Source organism: Coregonus lavaretus (genome assembly GCF_964263955.1).
Source record: "Coregonus lavaretus genome assembly, chromosome: 19".
Lineage (NCBI taxonomy): Eukaryota > Metazoa > Chordata > Actinopteri > Salmoniformes > Salmonidae > Coregonus > Coregonus lavaretus.
The window spans coordinates 30,007,332-30,027,331 of NC_140006.1; the positions used below are offsets into that span (position 1 = coordinate 30,007,332).

The following is a 20,000-nucleotide window of genomic DNA, read 5'->3' on the forward strand; positions in this document are numbered from 1 at the left end:
TGCAGTGTGAGCATTTAACTAGCCAATTTCTGGATGATAAATTAATGTAATTAAAAAACAGTATTTTTTGGACCCAGAGACACTCATTAGGAGGAATTAATCCTATCTGTATTTCGATAAAGCTATCAAGTATGAGTTGACGCTGTAAGCAAAATGACCTTGTCTTTGTCATGAAGCATCACAGAGAAACCAGAGGAATTAACGAGCAGAGAGCAGACAGCAAGGGGAGAGAGAGAGAGAGTAGAGATAGCAGAGAGAGAGTAGAGTGTAGATAGATAGATAGAGAGAGAGAGAGAGAGAGAGAGAGAGAGAGAGAGAGAGAGAGAGAGAGAGAGAGAGAGAGAGAGAGAAGAGAGAGAGAGAGTAGAGTGTAGATAGATAGAGATAGAGCGAAAGAGAGAAAGGGGTATTCCAAAATGTTGTGTATTTACTAATAACATAAAGCTGGGAATTATTCTGGGTGAGGGAGAAACCGCAAATATTACTGCCAGATATGTATATGATTGCCATAGCCTGAGGGACATCAGATGACCATTAATTATCTGAAGTATTTACATTGTATATAACTTACAAGTAATACATAATGTAACCATCATCCATGTACATGTTGTTGACATTCTTTCTTTTTCTTTTTATAATCAGATTTTTATTGACCAAATACTACACACCAGCAGTAGTGTTGTATCTGTATACAGTGGGGGAAAAAAGTATTTAGTCAGCCACCAATTGTGCAAGTTCTCCCACTTAAAAAGATGAGAGAGGCCTGTAATTTTCTATGAATTTATTTGCAAATTATGGTGGAAAATAAGTATTTGGTCAATAACAAAAGTTTCTCAATAGTTTGTTATATACCCTTTGTTGGCAATGACATAGGTCAAACGTTTTCTGTAAGTCTTCACAAGGTTTTCACACACTGTTGCTGGTATTTTGGCCCATTCCTCCATGCAGATCTCCTCTAGAGCAGTGATGTTTTGGGGCTGTCGCTGGGCAACACAGACCAACTCCCTCTAAAGATTTTCTATGGGGTTGAGATCTGGAGACTGGCTAGGCCACTCCAGGACCTTGAAATGCTTCTTACGAAGCCACTCCTTCGTTGCCCGGGCGGTGTGTTTGGGATCATTGTCATGCTGAAAGACCCAGCCACATTTCATCTTCAATGCCCTTGCTGATGGAAGGAGGTTTTCACTCAAAATCTCACGATACATGGCCCCATTCATTCTTTCCTTTACACGGATCAGTCGTCCTGGTCCCTTTGCAGAAAAACAGCCCCAAAGCATGATGTTTCCACCCCCATGCTTCTCAGTAGGTATGGTGTTCTTTGGATGCAACTCAGCATTCTTTGTCCTCCAAACACGACGAGTTGAGTTTTTACCAAAAAGTTATATTTTGGTTTCATCTGACCATATGACATTCTCCCAATCCTCTTCTGGATCATCCAAATGCACTCTAGCAAACTTCAGACGGGCCTGGACATGTACTGGCTTAAGCAGGGGGACACGTCTGGCACTGCAGGATTTGAGTCCCTGGCGGCGTAGTGTGTTACTGATGGTAGGCTTTGTTACTTTGGTCCCAGCTCTCTGCAGGTCATTCACTAGGTCCCCCCGTGTGGTTCTGGGATTTTTGCTCACCGTTCTTGTGATCATTTTGACCCCACGGGGTGAGATCTTGCGTGGAGCCCCAGATCGAGGGAGATTATCAGTGGTCTTGTATGTCTTCCATTTCCTAATAATTGCTCCCACAGTTGATTTCTTCAAACCAAGCTGCTTACCTATTGCAGATTCAGTCTTCCCAGCCTGGTGCTGGTCTACAATTTTGTTTCTGGTGTCCTTTGACAGCTCTTTGGTTTTGGCCATAGTGGAGTTTGGAGTGTGACTGTTTGAGGTTGTGGACAGGTGTCTTTTATACTGATAAAAAGTTCAAACAGGTGCCATTAATACAGGTAACGAGTGGAGGACAGAGGAGCCTCTTAAAGAAGAAGTTACAGGTCTGTGAGAGCCAAAAATCTTGCTTGTTTGTAGGTGACCAAATACTTATTTTCCACCATAATTTGCAAATAAATTCATAAAAAATCCTACAATGTGACTTTCTGGATTTTTTTCTCTCAATTTGTCTGTCATAGTTGACGTGTACCTATGATGAAAATTACAGGCCTCTCTCATCTTTTTAAGTGGGAGAACTTGCAAAATTAGTGGCTGACTAAATACTTTTTTCCCCACTGTACATGATTATACTGTATGTACTATTATTATTACTACTGAAATTAACTGTATTTCATTATCCTCATTGCATTTTACTGTATGTACTGAAATGCTGTACCACTATACTGCTTTCACAATATCTACAAATTGTATTTCATGCCAATAAAGCAAACTGAATTTGAGTAGAGAGAGTGTGTGTGGAGAGAGAGAGAGAGTAGAAAGAGAAATGGGTAAAGTAAGAAGAGCACGAGAGAGAGTAGCGAGACTACAGAGAGATAGAGTTCAAAGAGAGCGAGAAAGAGAGAAAAAGTGAGAAAGAGAGAGAGAGACGACAGAGACGAAGATTCACTCGAAGTTAACTTCTGAGAGTCAGATTAAGATTCAGCACTGCACACTGAAGACAGAGAGTTGTTCACACAGCACAGGGCCCAGTAGCTCTCTCTCACCCGACCAACTGTCTCTTCCCTCCCAGAGAGCTGGACCTCGACGCTAGGCTCCTGACACAAGGTAGGCTGGCTGCAGACATTTCACAGTCTGGTGAGCACTGTCCAATCAGCCACCTCCCTTTATAAATCAATATGTTCACACCGACAGTGCAGACTGACAGACACTGCACTATTTCCATTGAGGCCTGGTTTGGGCTGCATGATGGTGCTAACTGACTGGGGTTTTATGCCTGCGTCCCAAATGGCACCCTATTTTCTATATACTGCACTACTTTTGACCAGAGCCCTATGGGCCTTGGTTAAAAGTATTGCACTATATAGGAAATAGGGTGCCATTTGGGATGGAGACTATGTTATTCCTGTGGGGGATGCTGCCTGTCTGCCAGTCATGTCTCCATGACTCAGTTAGCAGCGGTTGGGGAGCTGGGACATGGTGTCTACGGTTGCACCACAAATGGCACACTATCCCCTATAAATGGCACACTATTCCCTATGTAGTGCACTACTTTTGACCACGACCAAGAGATCTGGAATAGGGTGCCATTTGGGATGCAACCTACATGTAATTTCATTCTCACAGCTTCACAGGGGTCCCTCCCCAGAAGTTCTAAATTCATAAGAGCTAGTGTACTGAGGCAGAGCTTTTCTCTCCAAATAATTGTACACCCCTCGACCAAAGACCTGAATCTAAGTAAGCAGAGAGGAGTAGACTGAGTGTCTAGTGTCACAGTATTACACTGTAGGGCTGCAAACATATTGCATTACATTCCTCTATATAGTCACTGAGTGGATTTAACTTTTAATATTTTAAATGTAATACAATACACTTAACTTAAAGACCTCTAAGTGAGAGAAAGTATTATACCACTGAACTAAATAGCTATGGAAATTAGAAATGTGGTGGTCCTGTGTGGCTCAGTTGGTAGAGCATGGTGCTTGCAACGCCAGGGTTGTGGGTTGGATTCCCACGGGGGACCATTACAAAAAATGTATGCTCTGGATAAGAGCGTCTGCTAAATGACTAAAATGTATATGTAAATGAAATGACTACAATAAATCGCTGCACCAGTGCTGTGCCACAGTACAGCACATTTAGTATTTTTCCACATAAAGTACTTTGCGTTCCTCATGTGGCTGTCATTAATATGCTTCAGCGGCAGGTAACAGTATTGTTTGGTACTTGTCTGTACTAATAAGGTTGGTAGGAAGACTAAGCATGAAGCAGCATTTCAAAACGAAACCCTCCCGAGTACTCCACTGCAGCACGCATGGCTTTGTATCCCAAATGACACCCTAATCCCTATTTAGTACACAACTATTGACCAGGGCACATAGGGCTCTTGTCAAAAGTAGTGTACAATATAGGGACTAGGGTGCCATTTGGAATGTACCCATGGAATCAATCACAGTTATAGAGCGTCTCTGAGTGGATCGTTAACATATCCAACAGTAAAAGTGTTGCTGCTTCACTCACAGAATAACTAAACAGTCCTGGATGGCTGGGTCATGGTATTATTATGGAAGGCAAAGCTATAGTTCAACATTATAGAAGAGAAGAGGACATTTTCATTACTGTTATAGAACACACTTTCATTGCTGTCTCTCTGGTGATTTGTCTTTAGTGTTTCAATAGCAATAATGTGCCGTACGAGCCAATCCTTTAGATGAGTAACGGGCTGTGTCCTTACTGTTAAGTTTGAATGATAGAATGACCCGAGAGTCAAACACTAACAATAACATCTCACGTGAATGACGCACTGTACGTACTGTGCGGACATAACACCTACCGTAGGTTAAAATGTACAGTGGTTTTCCGTTGGTGTCCATAGTGGTGAGGCATGGGGCTTTGGGAGAGATGGTGCCCCACCTCTGCAGGGCAGCCTCCAACGACGGGGGCCAGTTAGTGACCACCCCTAGCTGCTCCCCCCTCATCGCCAGCATCTGGGCCCCCTCCGCTTTGGGCTGGTTGGGGTCAGGCTGTTGCACTGGAGCATCACAGGAACAACGCAATGTTTTAGATTGTAACACAGCAAAGAGGTTTTCAATTAATAACTTTTTCTATAACCTGTAACAATATAATAATGTATTGCAACAGCAAATTCATTCAGAGTTTTTACACATTCAGAAATCAACCTTCGGAGGTCTTGGGTGCGTCCAAAATGACACCCTGTGCCCTATATAGTGCATTATCTTTGAACAGAGCCCTATGGGATGGATGCCCTCTTACCCTCTAGAAGTTCTTCGAAATCGTCAACAAAGAATTCTCTTAAGGGAGGCCGTTTGGGTCTCTTCAACGTGTTGACTAGCTGCTGGATTTTGGCTGACACTCGGCCACCTACTGGAACACCTGTAGGGGTTAACACACACACACAGATCAATACACACACATAGAAACGTCTATACTTCATGGAAACTTCTATATCTAATTGGACTGGCAAGGCCACTTCTCCAAGTCTTCTGAGAGGAGACAGCCACACTTCACTGGGCAATATCCAAAGTGTCTTCTCTACTGTCTATTACCCCTGCTTAAGTTCCAATGACACTATCCCCCTGGCCATTTCTCTCCAATGACACGTCTTCCCACGGCACTAAACACACCACAAAGACAGAGGGAGAGAAAAGTGGTACACACACACACACACACAAGCCTGTCCCTCAAATTTTAAAGTATAAACCAACTCTTATCCTATGAGGTCCAGAGCCTGCTGGTTTTCTGTTCTACCCGAGCACGGTCACTGCGTAAACTTTGTTAGGCTATATATTACAAGTAAATAGCAAAAACAAAATACTAAACATTTTAAATCTCAAAACACAAGTTTGGCCTTGGTACTGAAGTTAAGGAGACAGGTGTAGTTCTTTCCAGAGCCTCCATGAGCGTAGTAACCCAGTAAACCCCATCTGTAAAGCTTGAAACTTGATCTATCAAGCAGACTCTCGACGACGTGTGCTCTGTGTGCTCAACAAATCTATTCCTCAGCACTATTGACTGGAGCATTTGATGAACAGATTTGTCTGCGCGATGCCGTATGCCTCAGGAGAACAAATTAAAATAGCAGAGAGGCCCACATTGGCATACTCCATCATCTGACTCGAGCTCATTCAGAACAAATGTCAGAATCCATTTTGGGTTTGCGTTTCAAGAGTCAGATGCATTCTATTCTACTTCCTCAAAGGATTTGAATAACCTCTGATGTGTCAAAGAAAGCTTCCAAAAGTGAGCCATCAAAGGTCATGTGCTCAAAGAGAGAAGTGTAAATAAATATATGTGAGCGATGAGTCTGTGTAAAAAGGGGAGTTTGAATTTCACTGCTCATATTTAAGTAATTTCTGGTGTCTGTTGCAGATCTAACTGAAAAGTTATGTGACGCCAAACTTAATAAATCAAATTAAAAGATGATGAAAATAGTTATTCTTGTGTCGTTCCATTCACAACCAAATTGAACCATAAAAGGCATATATCTGTAAAACATTACGTATCGGATCTTATTTTCTTTCATGCTGCTCCTAAAACAAACTGACATAATACCATGACACTAACATTTCAAAACAAAGAAGGGCTGTACACATGAAAAACACAAACATGACCCCAAAATACCCATCACTGTCAAGAAAGACACGCACCATGAGCACAAATTTAGGTCACACACACTCGCACACACCGTTACGGTCACACACACCTTCATGGACACACACACTACCCCAACCCCTGTATGTACTCACCATCTCCGGTCTCCATGAGCTCTGCGTTGCCGTACTTGGGCGTGGCTCTGGATGCTGTGGTGGAGCCCTGCGGTCTCTCCACCTGTATGGAGTCTGTGGTGTAGCTGGTAACATCTGGAGGGGCAGAGTTCTTCTCTGGACGTGAGGAGAGGCAAGGTGAAGGAAGCCTGTTACTGTTAGTCCCCCCAGCCCTCAGTCCTATAGCTAAACAAGGGCCACAGGCTGCCATAGGCTGCCACAGCCAAGCCAGCACAACAGTGAGGGAAGGGTCGGGCTGCCTCTCAAACAGTACTCTATTCCTTATATAGTGCACTACTTTTGAACACGGCTCATACATACAATATCCGTATAGGCCCTGGTCAAAAGTAGTGCACTATATAGGGAATAGGGTTCCACTTGGGATGCAACCTACGACGGGAGGAGGCACGAGGGCAAGGGTCCAAGGACACACAGACAGACAGACGGCGGTGGGCCACAGGGGTTAGTCAGGTCACGAGGCGCATGCATCCAAACAGGTGTCCCCAGATGCAGAATAGACAGACATAGACAATGGTTAACTCCGTAAAAGTCAATCTGAGGAAGGAGAGTGATTGATATGCTGCTGTGCTGGGTTTCTCTTGGTACTTCCATAGACCTCAGCCCTTATCAACTAATCTGTTTTAAAATCATAGAGAAAAGTGTTTAATGTCACCTCATTTGCATTCAAGGACCCCTCTAGCTAGTTTCCTTTGAACTCCCTCCGTTTGAAAACAGATTTGAGGTGTATGAAGACTAAAAAGTTAACACCCCGAAGTACATCCACTCCACAAGAGGGATGTAACTCTGCAACCACCCAAAAACTATTTTCATCTTTATGAAAATGTAATCTTAACTTTATCTACTACCAAATCTTGGCTACCTAACATTGTGTAACATAGTTTTACCTAACATAGTGCTGCCTTTGAAATTCATTGCAGGTAGCCTAGCGGTTAAGATCGTTGAGCCAGTAACCGAAAGGCTGTTCTGCCCTTGAGCAAGGCAATTAACCCCCAACAACAACTGCTCCCCGGGAGCCGATGACGTGGACGTCGATCAAGGAAGCCCCCCGCACCGCTCTGATTCAGAGGGGTTGGGTTAAATGCGGAAGACACATTTCAGTTGAATGCATTCAGTTGTACAACTGACTAGGTATCCCCTTTCCCTTTCCCAAGTTTTGGCAATGTTAAATTTGTGATCTAGGCCTATAGCTTCACATACATCTCTGCTACATGTGTGAGGTTGAATGTGTGGGACCACACCGTAACATATAAAAAGATCTATGACAACCATGTCAAATAAACTAATGCTGTGAATTAAGTTGTCCAAGCTGACAGTCACATGTCCCCAGGCCACCAGCCGCTCAGTCAGGTTGTGATAAAAGGGGCAATATCGGATTAAAACAAAACAAAGCAGGCACCCACTACGTTTTTGGTAAACAGCTGAGAGATGGGGTAAAACAAGTTTATAGTTTGGGTTCCGAAGGGGTAAGCAAATTGAACAAAGCTTATGATCATTAAGGAATTTACAAGTTATATTCTTCAGTCCAAAAATATATGTACCAATCCAAGATTGCCCCTTTAAGTCCAGTACTGGAGCTGCAGGTTTTTTTTGTAATCATTACCGCCCCACTTCAATCCCCTGGTCATAACATAATTCCCCCAAATGCTTCAACATAACATAATTGATGCAACACTTCCGCCTCTCCCTCTCTCTGAGACATCCCATATGTGACATCTATCTTTCAATTCACTGTAAAAAAGTAATCATTTTTACTCTCTCTCTCCCACTCCTTGACATGTATCACTTCTCAGATGCCAGATGTTTTTGAAAGTCTAATCATGCCGTGAATTCACATTTTCTCTCTGTCATACCGCCTGGACAATGTCAAAAAGCATCAGCCGTGACTTTTTCCCTGCTAGATTTAGATTCTGATTGAAGTGGATTAGCGTGTAATATCATTCCAGACAGAGAAACCACAAGGAATTTTCCTCACTGTCTTTCCTTTACATTCCTAGTACTCCATCTCAATCTCTCAGCTTTCCACTGCAAGACACTAGCGCCCCAGTCAAGGACCATACATAAGCTAAATTGGATCAAACACCACTACTAGCCCGCCATAGCACCCATCTATAAGGGCTGGTAACCACAAGTATTTGAGAGCAATATCATTCATAGACTGTCATACTGTCTGCTATGAGTAATCTTCCTTTCAGTGATAATTCATCATGTTAGATGAAGATGAAGATGCCTAAGGCTGTGTCCCAAATAGCACTGAATTCCCTATTTAGTGCACTATTGAGCCCATAGGCCTATAGGATAAGAGCTTCCCAAAGCTGATTTTAGCTTTATTTATTTATGGACAAAGAATGTATCATCACCTTTCATCAATTCCCATATGGCTCTGATCAAAAGTAGTGCACTATATAGGGAATAGGATGCCATTTGGGACGCAGATATAACGCTCTCACCACCAGTGTCCGTGTGAGGTTAGATAAAGAGATAAATGAGAGAGAGGAAGTCCTCCAGTGCCCACTAGGTTAAACAAGACTCACATTGATAATGTTAGACCAAAGACAACATTACTGCCGCTCCCACTTAGCCTCTCCATTTCTCTCTCCTTCTCTTTCCGTCTCTCTTTCCCCCACTCACCCTCTCTCTTTACCAGTCTTTTACCCTCTACCCCCTCTTTCCCTCTCCCTCCCGCTCTCTGAATGCTGTCAGAATAAGCCAGAAGCTGTAGCTGCTTAAAAACCGGCCTCCCGAGTGGCGCAGCGGTCTAAGGCACTGTATCATCCGGGTTAGGGGAGGGTTTGGCCTGATTGTTTTCAGATCAGGCTGACCACTTCAGAGGGTGGTCAGGGACGCATTGCATGCAGATTTCTCCTCAGTCTAGACACAATCAGGCTACTGAAAGCGCACACAGTGGGCGAAGTCATCAGGACCGAGGCACCTTTTCATTATAACGTTGGAGGAAATACGTTCCTAGCGTGTGAGGAACGTGTTTGCTGTCCTCATAAATTCTAGCCAGCTAGCTAATATTTAGAAAAACTATTTTTTGTTTGGCTAGAGTTATACTAACCCATTTGCAATCCCTTTGGTGTTGCTTGCTACCTACAGAGGTTAGCTGGCTAGTTAGCTACTGCCATCAGTTGTTGTTGTGTTATCTTATTTAGCCTATTCCACTGTTTGCATACTGGCATTTGAATATAGTGCGGGAATAGGGAATCCGGACACACTGTGGGCACAGTAGACACATTTAAATGTAGGTGTATGACGCGTTCGGAATTCCATGATCAGAACTCTATGATCAGAATACTAAAGCTGCATGAACTGTCAAGTCTAGATACTGCCAGAATGCTTTCTCCAGACTCCCGAGTGGCGCAGTGGTCTAAGGCATTGCATCGCAGTGCCAGCTGTGCCACTAGAGATCCTGGTTCGAGTCTAGGCTCTGTCGCAGCCGGCCGTGACCGGGAGACCCATGGGCGGCGCACAATTGGTCCAGCGTCGTCCAAGGTAGGGGAGGGTTTGGACGGCAGGGATGTGGGTTTGTTTCCCACGGGGGGCCAGTATGAAAAAATAAATAAATAAATAAAATAAACATGTATGCATTCACTAACTGTAAGTCCCTCTGGATAAGAGCGTCTGCTAAATGACTAAAAATGTTTTAAAAAAATATTGATATTGCAATTCCTACCAGCAGCACAAGTATGCTAATGATATACAGCTGAAGTCGGAAGTTTACGTACACCTTAGCCAAATACATTTAAACTCATATTTTTCACAATTCCTGACATTTAATCATAGTAAAAATTCCCTTTCTTAGGTCAGTTAGGATCACCATTCATTTTAAGAATGTGAAATGTCAGAATAATAGTAGAGAGAATGATTTATTTCAGCTTTTATTTATTTCATTACATTCCCAGTGGGTCAGAAGTTTACATACACTCAATTAGTATTTGGTAGCATTGCCTTTAAATTGTTTAACTTGGGTCAAACGTTTCGGGTAGCCTTCCACAAGCTTCCCACAATCGGCTGGGTGAATTTTGGCCCATTCCTCCTGACAGAGCTGGTGTAACTGAGTCAGGTTTGTAGGCCTCCTTGCTCGCACACGCTTTTTCAGTTCTGCCCACACATTTTCTATAGGATTGAGGTCAGGGCTTTGTGATGGCCATTCCAATACCTTGACTTTGTTGTCCTTAAGCCATTATGCCACAACTTTGGAAGTATGCTTGGGGTCATTGTCCATTTGGAAGACCCATTTGCGACCAAGCTTTAAGTTCCTGACTGATGTCTTGAGATGTTGCTTCAATATATCCACATAATTTTCCTTCCTCATGATGCCATCTATTTTGTGAAGTGCACCAGTCCCTCCTGCAGCAAAGCACCCTCACAGCATGATGCTGCTACCCCCGTGCTTCACGGTTGGGATGGTATTCTTCGGATTGCAAGCCACCCCCTTTTTCCACCAAACAAAACGATGGTCATTATGGCCAAACAGTTCTATTTTTGTTTCATCATACCAGAGGACATTTCTCCAAAAAGTACGATCTTTGTCCCCATGTGCAGCTGCAAAACATAGTCTGGCTTTTTTATGGTGGTTTTGGAGCAGTGGCTTCATCCTTGCTGAGTGGCCTTTCAGGTTATGTCGATATAGGACTTGTTTTACTGTGGATATAGATATTTTTGTACCTGTTTCCTCCAGCATCTTCACAAGGTCCTTTGCTGTAGTTCTGGGATTGATTTGCACTTTTCGCACCAAAGTACGTTCATCTCTAGGAGACAGAATGCGTCTCCTTCCTGAGCGGTATGACGGCTGCGTGGTCCCATGGTGTTTATACAGTGAGGGAAAAAAGTATTTGATCCCCTGCTGATTTTGTACGTTTGACAACTGACAAAGAAATGATTAGTCTATAATTGTAATGGTAGGTTTATTTGAACAGTGAGAGACAGAATAGCAACAAAAAAATCCAGAAAAACGCATGTCAAAATTGTTATAAATTGATTTGCATTTTAATGAGGGAAATAAGTATTTGACCCCCTCTCAATCAGGAAGATTTCTGGCTCCCAGGTGTCTTTTATACAGGTAACGATCTGAGATTAGGAGCACACTCTTAAAGGGAGTGCTCCTAATCTCAGCTTGTTACCTGTATAAAATACACCTGTCCACAGAAGCAATCAATCAATCAGATTCCAAACTCTCCACCATGGCCAAGACCAAAGAGCTCTCCAAGGATGTCAGGGACAAGATTGTAGACCTACACAAGGCTGGAATGGGCTACAAGACCATGGCCAAGCAGCTTGGTAAGAAGGTGACAACAGTTGGTGCAATTATTCAAAAATGGAAGAAACACAAAAGAACTGTCAATCTCCCTCGGCCTGGGGCTCCATGCAAGATCTCACCTCGTGGAGTTGCAATGATCATGAAAACGGTGAGGAATCAGCCCAGAACTACACGGGAGGATCTTGTCAATGATCTCAAGGCAGCTGGGACCATTGTCACCAAGAAAACAATTGGTAACACACTACGCCGTGAAGGACTGAAATCCTGCAGCGCCCGCAAGGTCCCCCTGCTCAAGAAAGCACATATACATGCCCGTCTGAAGTTTGCCAATGAACATCTGAATGATTCAGAGGAGAACTGGGTGAAAGTGTTGTGGTCAGATGAGACCAAAATGGAGCTCTTTGGCATCAACTCAACTCGCCCTGTTTGGAGGAGGAGGAATGCTGCCTATGACCCCAAGAACACCATCCCCACCGTCAAACATGGAGGTGGAAACATTATGCTTTGGGGGTGTTTTTCTGCTAAGGGGACAGGACAACTTCACCGCATCGAAGGGACGATGGACGAGGCCATGTACCGTCAAATCTTGGGTGAGAACCTCCTTCCCTCAGCCAGGGCATTGAAAATGGGTCGTGGATGGGTATTCCAGCATGACAATGACCCAAAACACACGGCCAAGGCAACAAAGGAGTGGCTCAAGAAGAAGCACATTAAGGTCCTGGAGTGGCCTAGCCAGTCTCCAGACCTTAATCCCATAGAAAATCTGTGGAGGGAGCTGAAGGTTCGAGTTGCCAAACGTCAGCCTCGAATCCTTAATGACTTGGAGAAGATCTGCAAAGAGGAGTGGGACAAAATCCCTCCTGAGACGTGTGCAAACCTGGTGGCCAACTACAAGATACGTCTGACCTCTGTGATTGCCAACAAGGGTTTTTTCCACCAAGTACTAAGTCATGTTTTGCAGAGGGGTCAAATACTTATTTCCCTCATTAAAATGCAAATCAATAAATAACATGTGTTTTTCTGGATTTTGTTGTTGTTATTCTGTCTCTCACTGTTCAAATAAACGTACCATTAAAATTATAGACTGATCATTTCTTTGTCAGTGGACAAATGTACAAAATCAACAGGGGATCAAATACTTTTTTCCCCCACTGTACTTGCGTACAATTGTTTGTACAGATGAACGTGGTACCTTCAGGCGTTTGGAAATTACTCCCAAGGATGAACCAGACTTGTGGAGGTCTACCATTTTTTTCTGAGGGCTTGGATGATTTCTTTTGATTTTCCCATGATGTCAAGCAAAGAGGCACTGAGTTTGAAGGTAGGCCTTGAAATACATCCAGAGGTACACCTCCAATTGACTCAAATGATGTCAATTAGCCTATCAGAAGCTTCTAAAGCCATTACATAATTTTCTTGAATTTTCCAAGCTGTTTAAAGGCACAGTCAACTTAGTGTATGTAAAGTTCAGACACACTGGAATTGTGATACAGTGAATTATAAGTGAAATAATCTGTCTGTAAACAATTACTTGTGTCATGCACAAAGTAGATGTCCTACCCGACTTGCCAAAACTATAGTTTGTTAACAAGAAATTTGTGGAGTGGATGAAAAACTCGTTTTAATGACTCCAACCTAAGCGTATGTAAACTTCCGACTTCAACTGTAGGAAGGGGTGCTCTTTGTACATAACATCTGTTTACCTGAGCCAGAGTGAATAGACAGACACACAGACACTGGCCAGCAGTACTAAGCAGGCCAGAATATCTGTTGGCGAGAGACTCAGTCCTTATGTCTATCAGTGAGAGACTAAGGTCTGTGTCCCAAATGGCACCCTTTCCACTACTTTTGACCAGCGCTATATAGTGGACTATATAGGGAATAGGGTGTCATTTGGGACTATACACAGTGTACAAAACATTAAGAACACCTTCCTAATATTGAGTTGTATCCTCCCCTCCTCCTTTATAGCTCAACACCTACAGAAATAATGAGCTATAGGGAATCCAGTGACAGCTAGACTACAGTACACTACGGCAGGTGGAGAAGGCCACACTGAACTGCAATGGAATCCCTATGGGTCGTCACAAAGGCTGCAATCCAGGCTGACTACATTGCAGACGCATGCCATATCTCACAACGCATGGATAGGTGCATCGTCTGCAATGTAGAACTCAACCATAGACTGCAAAACGTCATTCCATTAGGAATGGGAACTGTTAGATTAATTTGTATTTTAAGAATAATGACTAAAGGATTTCACCCCAAATACAGTATAAATGTGTGAACGGTGTTAGAGTTATAATGTAGTGGCAACCCACTAACAGAGGGGGGCGGGACTAAACATTCCAGGGTGAAGGGGACTGAGAAAACGGGTTAAAAAAAGCCTCCTAAAGGTGGGCGGAGCAAAGTGCCTTTGTGTGTCAAGGGGTATAAAACAGGAGTGTATGGGTTTTGGCGCCAGAGCTCTCCATGAATAAAAATTCAGATCAATCTTGCTGGTTGTGGACCTTGAATCATTTATGATTAAAACCAGAGCCTTACAACCTCTGGTAATGATTCAAGCTTAGGTTGAATTAGAGATAGAAATTCTCATTGACAGGAACCCTTCCAGAATGATGTTAATGGTTCTGTGGTGTTCTCAAACATTGATTATTGGTTGATTATAGTCTGGACCAGGCCTTTGTTTTCCTCCTGGGGGATTCTAGAATACTTTTATTTTCTCAAGTTGTTAGATACAAACGGAGGGACAACTAATTTCACTAATTCACTCTCCCTGCCAAATAGTGACTGTTGGAATAACGGATGGGTTCAATCAAGGCATTCTTCAATGCTGGTTCAGTGGGTTCTTAAAGCATCGAGCAGAGTTTTGGCACTGAAAAGTACCTCTCAAAGGGCATTTGAAACAAACTACTTAAAACAATGTGGCACCTGCCTAAAGTTCAGATTCAAAGTGTATCCTCCCGACTACCCAATAAAAAAACTCAGAGATTGGGAGAGCAAGAAAGTGTCTAAAAGCAAACAGAGCATACATATTAAAACAAGCACCACCACACAACTGGAGCAACCATCCATCTGCTTTGTGTCAAAGACAAAAAGCATTCTTGAACACATGCCATCTCCTAACTTGCCCAGCAAATAATAATAATGTATTTCACAGCCATGAAAGCAAAAAAGAACAGGCACCAACACCACTTTCTAGACCTTACCGGTTTCCTGCAATATTTGTTGATTTTCCATCAACACCGTAGCTCTCATTCACAAAGGGTACTCCACACACTCAGCTTCATATGATCACAGTACTCATTAGCCAAAGCTATCCATGGGTTAGCATCACGTATCTTCTCCCAGCTTTTCACACAACTGTAGTTAGAGCAAGACACCACTTTGCCAATGAACACCACACTTGATCATCACAAAGCAAATGGGGGCGGGGCAGCGGCTAGAGCAGGGCAGGGAGGGGCTCACTGCCCCCCTGCACGGTCTGGGATAGTGGGATACTGACCCTGCTTCTCCAGGGGGGGCTGCTGCCAGACGAGCTCCGATCCACCTGATCCAAACTCACAGGACCGCCTCACCACAGGACCAGGACCTGAGTTCCCATTCTCTACTGTGACTGGGGCCGGCAGGCCCAGGAGAGCTGGGGCCTTCCTAGTGTTCCTCTTCAGAGAGAGGTGAGCAATGGGCCCTGCGTGTGAGGAGGAGGAGGAGGGGAAAACCAGAACCATAAATCCAGACTACGACAACCACACAGGGCCAAACCAAGTCACTACTGTAGCCAGATGGAGGGAAGACACTCTGCAGGGTCTCTCTGCAAGAGGCATCAGCCATATGGAGGGAAAATATCATCTGCGTTTCAAATGGCACCCTATTGCCTTTATAGTGCACTACTTTTGACTGGCTCTGGTCAAAATTAGTGAACTATATATGAAATAGGGTGCAATAATTTGAGACTCACCCATAGATGAGGGTGGGGGCAAGGGGCATGGAGAAAAGCAACTTATCTACACGGGCAGGCAGAACCACACTGATGGGAAGGGAGGGAGGGAGAGGGGGATGAAGGGAAGCCTTTTAAAAGCCAACACACACACACGGGAACTGGTTAGTTTTGGCCTCAAATTGGAGCCAAGAGGAAAACAGATCCGTAACCTTCACACACAGAGGAAAGGATATCCTCCTCTGAAATACACACCTAGCAGAGAGAGAGTACTAGACTAGAAAACACTCCAGCCAGTCAGTCTGTGAGTATCTGTGGGATACACACACACAAACATCATGCTATGTTGTGACAACAAAAAGCTATTTGATTGTCATGGAAACACCTCTGAAAACCAAGTATTTAGAGAGTTACTCATAATGTGTTTGAGAAATCTAATACACAACTATACAGTTTAATTGAATTAAATGTAACTGTCAGAACAAATGGATGCTGACAATGTTTGAATTGATGGATTGTCAAAATAATCTAGTGATTGATTGACTAACTCTTAACTGTCTTACTGACAGGCTGTCATAGTACACATCAGGAATGTAAGTGGTGTGCCATTACATGTCACCTACACTCAGGGGCACAACTTTTGTTTTAGAAGTGGGGGGGGGACAAAACTGCAATTTCAGAATGAAAGTGAAAGTTGAGCCCATGCCTATACTTAATAACTTTGATACATGATATCACATTTCCTAGTTCAGTGAAAGTCTACATCTACCACGGCACAAGTCCCCAGTTCTTCCAGTGCGGCTTCAAAGTGCCTCCATTTAAGAGTATGGTTAAAGGTAGCAGAAGGACGGACTGGCACAAACAGCATTAGATAAACATCACATCTCAGTGTTCAAAATGTCTCTTCACTGAGTAGAAGAAGCCAATCAGCAGTTGGTTACTAGCAGTGTCTGCGACCCAACTGTCACTGCACCCTTCCCCAACATTATACACTACTTCACAGACCGTCTACTAGCTGTGTCTACCTGGCGAGAGGCTCCGTGTGGGGTCTGTTCTGTGCTTTGTCTCTGATAGCCTTCAAACTTGTGTCAGCAGCATGAAAACAGACCAGCCACTAGAACAGTTTACACAGACAACAGTGGAGAATAGCACTTCATAGTTTATAGCTCTTCTATCTGTTCTGCCATGAGTATGGTTGTTTTGTTATTTTGTCCTTCAATTGACATGCATTATGCAGTGACTACAACTAAGGGGTTAACTAGGTCTATGGTACAGAAGATAAGAAACCAAAGTGAGAGCTTCTCTTCGGGGGGTGGGGGGTGCATGCAAGTAAAAAGAAAGGAAATATTTCCACACTGGAAGCATTGCAGGCTAGTGTTCTGTTTGGTGTTTGGGCTGCATGCCTTAGGGGCTGGAACATTAAAGGGAGGTACAGGATAGGTGAGGGGTGACGTCAGCAGCACACACACATAAATACACACACCTGAGTGTACACGCACACAAACACGTGCACACATACACACCGTGGGGGTGTTGATAGAGAAAGCCAACAACAGAGATGCAGTGCCTTCAGATAAGTATTCACACCCCTTGACCTTTTCCACATTTTGTTGTGTTACAGCCTGAATTTATATTTATTAAATTGAGATTTTTTATCACTGGCCTACACACAATACCCCATAATGTCAAAATGGAATTATGTTTTTAGAAATGTTTACAAATTAATTACAAATGAAAAGCTGAAATGTCTTGAGTCAATAAGTATTCAACCCCTTTGTTACGACGAAAAAAAATGCTTAACAAGTCACATAAGTTGCATGGACACACTGTGTGCAATAATAGTGTTTAACATGATTTTTGAATGACTACCTCGTCTCTGTACACCACACATACAATTATTTGTAAGGTCCCTCAATCGAGCAGTACATTTCAAACACAGATTCAACCACAAAGACCAGGGAGGTTTTCAAATGCCTCGCAAAGAAGGGCACCTATTGGTAGGTGTAAACATTTAAAAAGCAGACATTTGAATATCCCTTTGAGCATGGTGAAGTTATTAATTACACTTTGGAGGGTATATTAATACACCCAGTCACTACAAAGATACAGATGTCCTTCCTAACTCAGTTGCCGGAGAGGAAGAAAACTGCTCAGGGATTTCACCATGAGGCCAATGGTGACTTTACAACAGTTACAGAGTTTAATGGCTGTGATAGGAGATAACTGAGGATGGATCAACAACATTGTAGTTACTTCACAATACTAACCTAAATGACAGTGAAAAGAATGAAGCCTGTACAGAATAAAACTATTCCAAAACATGCATCCTGTTTGCAATAAAGCACTAAAGTAAAACTGCAAAGAATATTGCAAATAAATGAACTTTATGTCCAGAATATAAAGTGTTATTGTTTGGGACAAATCCAACACAATACATCACTGTGTACCACTCATCCTATTTTCAAGCATGGTGGTGGCTGCATCATTTTATGGGTATGCGTGTCATCGGCAAGGACTATGGAGTTTTTTTGGATGAAAAGAAACAGAATAGAGCTAAACAGAGGCAATATCCTAGAGGAAAGCCTGGTACAGTCAACTGACACTGGGAGACAAATTCACCATTCAGCAGGACAATACCTTAAAATACAAGGCTAAATCTATACTGGAGTAGCTTACCAAGACAACATTGAATGTTCCTATGTGGCCTAGTTACAGTTTTGATTAAATCGGCTTGAAAATCTATGGTAAGACTTGAAAATGGCTGTCTAGCAATGATTAACAACCAACTTGACAGCACTTGAATAATTTTTAAAGAATAATGTGCAAATATTGTACAATCCAAGTGTGAAAAGCTCTTAGAGACTTACCCAGAAAGACTCACAGCTGTAATCGCTGCCAAAGGTGATTCTAACATGTATTGACTCAGGAGTGTGAATACTTATGTAAATGGGATATTTCTGTATTTCATTTTCAATAAATTTGCAAACATGTTTTCACTTTGTCATTATGGGTTATTGTGTGTAGATGGGTGAGAAAATAAATACATTTGATCCATTTTGAATTCAAGTTGTAACAACAAAATGAGGAATAAGTCAAGGGGTATGAATACTTTCTGCAGGCACCGTAGGTAAGACAAACACCCACTAACACACAGAGGTAGATATAAGTAAGGTTATAGTTGAAGGGTGGGTTTGTTTACCTGACTTACCGAGGTGTGTCTGACCCATGATGTCTGCTAGCCGGCTGGCCGCCCCGCTCCCTCCACTCTGCGTGGAGGAGGAGGAGGTGGTGGAGGAGGTGGTGGAGCCGTGGATGGCCCGGCTGATCCAGTTCTCCATGTTGATGCTGCCCTGGCTGGAGGTGGGCGTGCCCTCACCCTGCATGGAGCCCTCACCCTCCGAGCCTGACGACGTGTCTGGAGAGAGGGGAGAGAGGAGCAGAGAGGAAGAGGGGGTTTACGACAGCAGGGAAACACACACAAATGAACACACATACATACATATGCACACACACACACCTGCATGTCACTGTCGGACATTTGCACAACAAATAGAGACTAAACTCCGTCATGGCCCTGAGGGGATGTCCCCTCCCCCCTAACATACCCACTCCACACCTGATTCAGAGGGGTTGGGTTAAATGCGGAAGACACATTTCGGTTGAATGCATTCAGTTGTGTAACTGTCTAGCTATCCTCTTTCCCTTCCCCCTCCTCCCCACCTATAGGCTACAGGTGTGTCCACAGACGGCATGCCAATCAGAGAGTTGACAGACACCTGATCCTGACAATGAGGGGGAGAATTGCTTCCTTCCACAGTATCAGAATCAGACTGTAGGAGCACTACAGCCCCCACAGTCCCCACCGCCCCCACAGCCCCTACAGCCCCCACAGCCCCTACAGTCCCCACAGCCCCTACAGTCCCCACAGCCCCCACAGTCCCCACAGCCCCTACAGCCCCCACCACCCCCACAGCCCCTACAGTCCCCACAGCCCCTACAGTCCCCACAGCCCCCACAGTCCCCACAGCCCCTACAGCCCCCACCACCCCCACAGTCCCCACAGCCCCTACAGCCCCCACCACCCCCACAGTCCCCACAGCCCCTACAGCCCCCACCGCCCCTACAGTTCCCACAGCCCCTACAGCCCCCACAGTCCCCACCGCCCCTACAGTCCCCACAGCCCCTACCGCCCCCACAGCCCCTACAGTCCCCACAGCCCCCACAGTCCCCACCGCCCCCACAGCCCCTACAGCCCCCACAGTCCCCACAGTCCCCACCGTCCCTACAGTCCCCACAGTCCCTACAGTCCCCTACAGTCCCAGACCGAACCCAACAGCACCCTACAGAACCCAACAGTCCCCTACAAAACCCTACAGTCCCCAACAGAACCCTACAGCACC

At 44.1% G+C, this 20,000-nt stretch overlaps 1 pseudogene across 1 annotated transcript in view; it reads right to left on the reverse strand.

The window, feature by feature from the left end:
* Positions 1-20,000, reverse strand: part of LOC311146262 (disco-interacting protein 2 homolog C-like) — a 202,480-nt pseudogene that overhangs the window by 29,875 nt on the left and 152,605 nt on the right. Inside the window, exons 5-9 of the transcript in view lie at positions 18,800-19,015; positions 15,169-15,351; positions 6,365-6,499; positions 4,872-4,991; positions 4,432-4,629 (exon numbers count right to left, since the gene is read on the reverse strand). The product of the transcript in view is annotated as a disco-interacting protein 2 homolog C-like (transcript). The remainder of the gene's footprint in view (positions 1-4,431; positions 4,630-4,871; positions 4,992-6,364; positions 6,500-15,168; positions 15,352-18,799; positions 19,016-20,000) is intronic.